This window comes from Limulus polyphemus, unplaced genomic scaffold (genome assembly GCF_000517525.1).
Source record: "Limulus polyphemus unplaced genomic scaffold, Limulus_polyphemus-2.1.2 Scaffold780, whole genome shotgun sequence".
NCBI classification, from domain to species: Eukaryota; Metazoa; Arthropoda; class Merostomata; order Xiphosura; family Limulidae; genus Limulus; species Limulus polyphemus.
Window position 1 is genome coordinate 57,217 of NW_013666390.1, and position 7,512 is coordinate 64,728.

The following is a 7,512-nucleotide window of genomic DNA, read 5'->3' on the forward strand; positions in this document are numbered from 1 at the left end:
GGTAAGGGACTGTTGCGTAGGTTCGGTTGGATAACCGGAAACTTTTTTTTCTAGGCCTAACACTACAAGCAAATAATAATTTAGCATAAAGGCCTATATAAATAACCTTATGTGTGGGTAGTGAGGCTATGAGTTGATACAATTACATGTAATTATCAATAAAATTCTACTGGTGTTTAAAGATAATTAGCTTGTCAAGTATCTTTCTAACCAGCTTACCAGTGACAGTGCATGTGAATAATCTGGTCAAGTGATGTAACCTGATCTTGACAAGTGTAGCAGTGTATGTGAATGACCTGGTCAAGTGATGCAACCTGATCTTGACCAGCGTAGCAGTGGCAGTGTATGTGAATGACCTGGTCAAGTGATACAACCTGAATCTGTTGAAAACAACAAAAACACGCTGGAAACATCTTTCATGGCGTCATAAACCTTGATGGCTCTTTGCGAGAGTTTGACAAGTCCACTTTTGTCTTTAACACTAATGAAAGTGTGGCCTGGCTTATCAGCTCTACACTCAGTTGCTGTCAGCGGTGCTTGGCACTCAAAACAATGAATACTCTTGATGGTTACGAGAACCACAAATCCGGCAATGTAATCAACAGTAGCTTGCTTGTACAGTGATATGGCAAAAATGTTTGGGACAACATCAAAGTCATTGTGATTCGTCAGCAGACAGCAAGGTATCGTAGCACTTGGAAACCAGGATATACTGAGACTTGTCTGACACTACATCTGTCAATGATTTGATTATTTGTGCTGGAAGACCTTCGTCAATTCCAGCGGGATGCAGTTCCACCAGCGCCTTTCACATCGTGTATGATGCAATGAATTGGTGTATGGTTGAGTTATTATTAAAACCACTTGATGACCTGACAGCAGCAATAACAGTTCAAGATGATCCTGGCTTAACTTGTAGTTCAACAAGTAGAACAGTTGTGTTGCATCTAACTTCAAATGTTGTTCATAAAAGGCCTTGATGATTTTGATGGCCGACAGAAAGTCAAGAAGGTTATTGTACGTATCACACTGGTGATAAACTTTCTGTCTGGATCACTCAGTATTGCTACGTACTGGTAGGTTTCACCTAAGAACAGCATCATAGAGTTTTCGTTGGTGAGCTTCATGGGTACCTTGTAGCTGCAAGCCAGAAAGTTCCTTAAGTTCAGTATGTCAAACAGGTTTTCAGAAAACTCAATAACTTACAAGTAAGTTCACTGTCAGCACACTTCTTCTTAATGTCTGGAGAACAAGATAAACTTTCATCTTCTGGAACTTTCATACCATATAAGCTGGTTTGAGCTTGTCCCAAGATGTAGGCCTTCCTCTTTTTGCAGTTTGTTATGACTTTCTATATGTTGCCATTTCACCATCTCATCAGACTCATCAATGACGATGCCATGTGAGCCAAGGATGTTCCTGACCAGCTTCACTGTGTAGCAAACATCTAGTAAGAAATGAATCCGTTGATCAAGTTAAGATGGGTTTGGAAAACTAAAGTCCAGGTTGACTTGATCCATGAATACACCAAGCTCTTTCAGCATGGATAATTGACGAGAAATTCTATCACACACGACAGAATTTACCTTCACACCAACATCTGTCGGTTTCAAGATACACTGACACACTAATCGGCCCATTCAGTACCTATTAGCCATTTATAAAAAAAAACAGCCAGCTGTAACCCTCCAGTGATCATGAACGCAGATCACCATGAAGACTAAAACTTTAGCCACCAGTGGTGCGAATTCATCAGTGAAAAAAGAGCCAATGTCTCGTAGCATCTTCTCGCCATCCTGCGCAGCATGCTTCCTGATGGCCATTTCATTCAGTATCAATGCACAAAACACTTCCTGCTATTATTATTAGTTTCGTGGATCTTAACCTCCAGAAGTTGAAGTACCTCATGATTGACGCCTGGACTCACGTCAATCCTGCTGTACTACTTCTTGATGGCGGATGGGTGTGGCAGTCCCATGTTGAAAGAGTCGCGGTCATAACTAAAAGCCTTTGCAGAGTAGAACTGGAGTGTCAAGGCGAAGGACTTGAAAACAGGCTACTATTCTTTACATGATGGTTTGTCATCCTCTTGGCTCTCTGTGCACTTTATCAGTTGTAGTTGGTACCCCGACAAAGGTCGTTACCAGTAGGTCTGCACATGACTCAGAAATCATGTGTGAGTTCTGCGCAGAGTATGTGACGTTTTGCTTGGACTCTACTTCTGTAAACTCCTAATTTTCTGCTGACGTAACTGTAAAGTTTTGCAGGGACTTTACATTCTTCTGTAAACTTCTGATATTTTGCTGACCTAGCTGTAACGTTTTGCAGGGATTTTACTTTCTTCTACTACCTCCCAGTTTTCTGCTGACCTAGCTTAACTATTTTTTGCAGATCTGAAATGCTCCCACAGTCTGGTAAAGCTTTCTCTTAATTATTTGAGGGCGAGCTATGAGTATTGATGATCTGCAGCAATAACTTCCTTGTCTTGAGTCACTGGTGGAATTTATTAACGGCTTGGTCCTTCTGGCAGATTTGTGTTTAGCTCCATAGGTTGCGTTTTCGCAGGTGATTTGAAACAGACAAATTTCTGAAATTAGATACATATGTCGTTGCATTATACAAATCAAACAAGAAACCTCTAATAACTTGTCTATAACTTTTTTCTTTTGGTTTTGACTTGTCATAATATAACGTTACAAATTACGACTATCTTTTAATTGTTTCGAACAGTGTAATTTAAGACAGTTGCTCATTTTCATAGATCCGTATATAAATGCCAATTTTTGCCAGTTTCATTATAATTTGATAAAACATGAATTAAAAGAATTAATGAAAAATTGAATAAAATACACTTACATTATCTAGGTATGCAATGAAGTAACTAACTGAAACAAACTGATCTTGGCAGAAACTATAAAATAAACAAAGAATGCGTTAGTTTTTGTTTTAACCAAAAAGCTGCACAAGGGACTACCTGAGTTGTGTTTACCTCAGGGATCAAACCCCGAATTTAAGCGTTATAGCCCTCAAGCTTATCGCTGACCCACCAGAGGAAGAGGAAAGACACAAGGCAAGATAACCCTTTGTGCAACTGTGCTATAAAACAAACAAAACTAAAAACAAAGTAGCGCACTGTAGTTCTAGGTAGTGATAACAATTTCTGTCATTATGTTGCTACAAAAAACTGTTAATTTGTTGTTGCTTTTATTATATTCATTTACTAATTAACAATTTGAATGGAAATATAATTGCTGTTTTCCGTAAGAAGGTCTACACGATAAGCCTATAAGTTCGCTCTTCAATGGCACAGCGGGATGTCTGCGGACTTACAATGCTGGAAACCGGGTTTCGATACCCGTGGTGGGCAGAGCACAGATAGCTCATTGTGTAGTTTTATGTTTAATTACAAACAAGCTTATACACTTATTAGCGCCATCTGGTGGAATTAAATCATCTGAATAATGATGTGGTTTTGCGTGATCGCAACGAGATGGGCAACGATGATGAACATTGGGCACAGGAAGGGACAAATATTACTCTTGTTCAGAAAAGGCTTAAATTTTATAAAGAAAGCCCATGATTTAATAAACAACAGGAAATAGAAGTATCTGTACAACGGACAAAATAAATTATTCTAAGACTTTGTCTCCGAGGTACAACGTATACTGATTATTAAAGAAAAAAATGTGCACGTGTATAAGATGTATATATGGCGGTAAAACAGGAACAAAACAATGTATTGCATTTCTAGCAAGCTCGATATTCACGCATTCGTTTCACTGATTTAAAACATATACACACATGGGTAGACCGATCGATTGATATCCATAAAAAAAAAAACACTAGCGTACAACACACTTAATAAATCAATTATTTTAGCTTATGATTCTATGCAACCGATAGAACAACAAAGGAAGAGACAGCGGATGTACCTATGAATGTAACGTGTTAGTCAACTCCAACTCGGAGAGTTCAACCAAAGCTATTATGCTTCTTTCTTTTACGTCGCCCAGTAGTTATCATGCTGGACTGTAAGTAGAATAGCAATGTTTTGCGTACCATTGTTAAACAATCTCGCTTCGCAATTTGGAGTCGTTGATGCGTTATAAGAGTAACGGATAAATTGCAGTATTCGAGTAGAGTAGCCCAATATTGGTGGTGTGTTCTGTTGAATAGCTGCCTTCGTCTAGTCTAACAGTTAATAATTATGGACAGTTAACGCAGACAACCCTTGTGTAGCTTTGCGCGAATATCCGGAACAAGCAAATAAACTTATTTGTTGTAAACAGATTAAATTTCAATTAAAACATGCAAGTCCGGTGAAAGTCTATGGCTTGGTTTAGTTTCTTTGTAGTTAAACACAAAGCTACACAATGAGCTATCTATGCTCTTCCCACAACAGGTATCGAAACCCGGTTTCTAGCGTTGCAAATTCGCAGTCATGCCGCTGGGGAGCAAGTCTACGGACTTAGAACGCTAAACCTCGGGGTTCAATTCCCCGCGGTGGACAAAGCAGATAGTTCAAGGTGACCTTGTTCTAGAAAAACAAGTTAACAAGAAAATAATAAAGATCATGCATGTAATAAAGAGTTTCAGTATCATCATAAGGCAGAAACTGAAAATAAAACTTTTCTACCTTAAATAACGATATAAAAAATAGAAACAACAGAAAAAAAGTAATTTATCTCGAAAATGGAAAATAATTAATGACTTTGTATTCATCAAATACCTCTTGGTTTTTTACTAGTGATCTATATGAAGAAACCCGTTTATTCAATTTTAGTACCGAAAACTAAAAAATAGTTTTTCTCTATTGTTGATACCGGTTCATATTTTTCAGTTTATTATTTTATTGTTGAGCTACATGAATATTGTTTTTGGAGATAAGCAGACAGCTACACAATGGACTATCCGTGTGTGCTCACCACGATTATCGAAAACCGGTTTTTAGCGTTATAAGCCTTCAGACTTACTGATCTGTCACTGGGGGTGGTGGGTGGATCAACGTGAAGTAACTCGTTTATTTAGGGAGAGAGAGATTAAGCAACAAATGATTTTTAAGTCACTTGTATCTTTCATGCATAGTTTGGTCTCTATGACCTGACCTTGCACGGGGTCAAAATGTAACAAAAGAAGATACTATGTTACATGTCATTTGCTGTGCGATTTTAAACAGTACATGTATACCTAGATTACCTGGTTAATTTAGGATACTTCTGATTACGTAATTTCCGGTTTATGTATCATCCGCTTTGTAACTGGTAATTTCTCGCAATTATAATTTTTTTTCTTACTCTTCAGCATCTGTGTTATTACCTGATTAGCGTGCTCTGTTCACGCTATTCAGAGTGAAATTCAAGCGCCACCCCTCGTGTACGAGCAAAACGACATATTTTATAAAACATTCTAATAACCCATCGCAGGACTGTGATTAAGTACGTGCTGAAAGAAGCACCACAGCTGGTGGTCACTGGAGCGGTGCTGTATTGTACTTTATAAACAAGGGTTGGAGACTGTTTTCGTCTTACTCCTAGTGTATACCTTAGATTTCGGCAATAACAACGAGAAAATGATAATAATAAACAAAAAATAATAATTCATTCGCTATGACATGAAGATATATTATTTGTCAATGTTTGTCAACGGAAATACTAATGGTTCATAATTTGTTAATACGGGTTGGTAGTGAATGAGTTATTAGATAATAAGAAAGTAATAAGTGAAGTTTTTATTTTGCTTGAATAAAAAAAATAGAAAAATAACGAGTCCTTTCAGTAGCCATGAATGGAAACTTTCTTTGAATAGATGGCCGAATTTAGTGGTTCTTGATAACAAAGTAATCTTTTCATGGTTTCCTTTTTAAATTTCGACCTATTATCCAGCTGTACATTACCTTTATGTGCTAACCGAAATCAATGTTGTTGTTTTTCTCAAACGCATTATCGTAAAACTTTGCTTTGTTGTTAAGGTGTTATTTAGATTGGTTTTAATTAAGCACAATTTTCGTAATTACTCCGGAGCTGTTGTTGTAATCTTCTCTGTTGTTTCTGTTGCTTTTTTTAGAGGGGGGGGATTTTTTATCTCCATTAATTTTCTACTCTCTACTTTTAACTCTGTAAATTTTTGTTATTTGTGTTTCTTGGTTTCAGTGATTTATTGGATCTATTTAATCACAACATAGGTGGTAGTATGTTAATGTTTTGGCTGTTGTAATAATAAAAAAACAACAACTCCGGTTCCACTTACTTAGGAAAGACTAGCGTGATATTTCACACATAATGATTTATCAAAACCAAATGTACTAATAGAACCCATACTAAATAGATAAGCTAGCTTGTAAAGAGTTAGATAGATATTTGTTGTTGTTTATTGTTGCGTAAAGTTACGAAATAGAGCTATTTGTGCATAGCTGTTCCTAATTTTGAATTGATAGACTAACGGAAAGGCAGATATTTATCTCAATAGAACTCACCGCCAACCCTTGAACTACCCTTGTCTGGCTGAATAGTAATATCTATAGTACATCATCGACCCCGGTCTCAAAATACGAAGTACGTTGTTTGTTTTAAGCAACGAGTCGCGAACTCGGGAACACTCTGATTCAGAGTTTGGGTACGCAAACCACTAGGCCACACCCGGCCCGATGGATGGACAGAGCTATTATTAAGTTACTTAGGTGGTTTAGTTTGGCTGTTATTTTATGAAAAGTGTTTGTAAAGAAAATATTTATATAATTTAAGTGTTCTTTCAACGAAAATGTCAGTATGTTTACGAAGTTTCATTACCCCATCCTGTAATTGTATATACTAAATTGGTCAAAACGTAATACGCTAACTGACTTTAACGGAGTGATTATTTAATCTTCTGAGGTGGCAAAAGATGGGACCAAAAAGATTTTGAACTTACATCTCTGATGTTGATCAGCTGTACCAGGTCAGTTGTCTAGGTTTGCTGACTTCACGTTTTGATTCTATTGGTACATTAGAATTTATATCACGTCATTTAATTCAATTGGACACTTCGCTTCAGCATATACAATCAAATTCATATAAACCCATTATGAGCTATAAAAGACATTTTTTACAAACTGTGACAATTTTACTTTCTTGATAAGCACGTATTTGTTTACGGCAAAAACAAACAGGTTAAAATAACTGTATCCAGTTTGTTAATGTTCTCGCCTCGTTACCTCGTAATAAAATACATCAGTGTCAAATAATTTGATTGTTTGTTGAATTTCGCGCAAAACTACTCGAGAGCTAACTGCACTCATCATCATTTTGAAGAGATAGATTAGAGGTAAGGTAGCTAGTTAACATCACCCACCATCAACTAACTCATGGGCTACTCTTTACCAACTGTTAATGGGATTTGAACGTCACATTATAACGTCTTGAAAGGGCTAGCATGCTTGACGATGGGTTTCGATCCTGAGACTGGCAGGTTTGTTTGTTTTGGAATTTCGCGCAAAGCTACACGAGGGCTATCTGCGCTAGCCGTCCCTAATTTAGC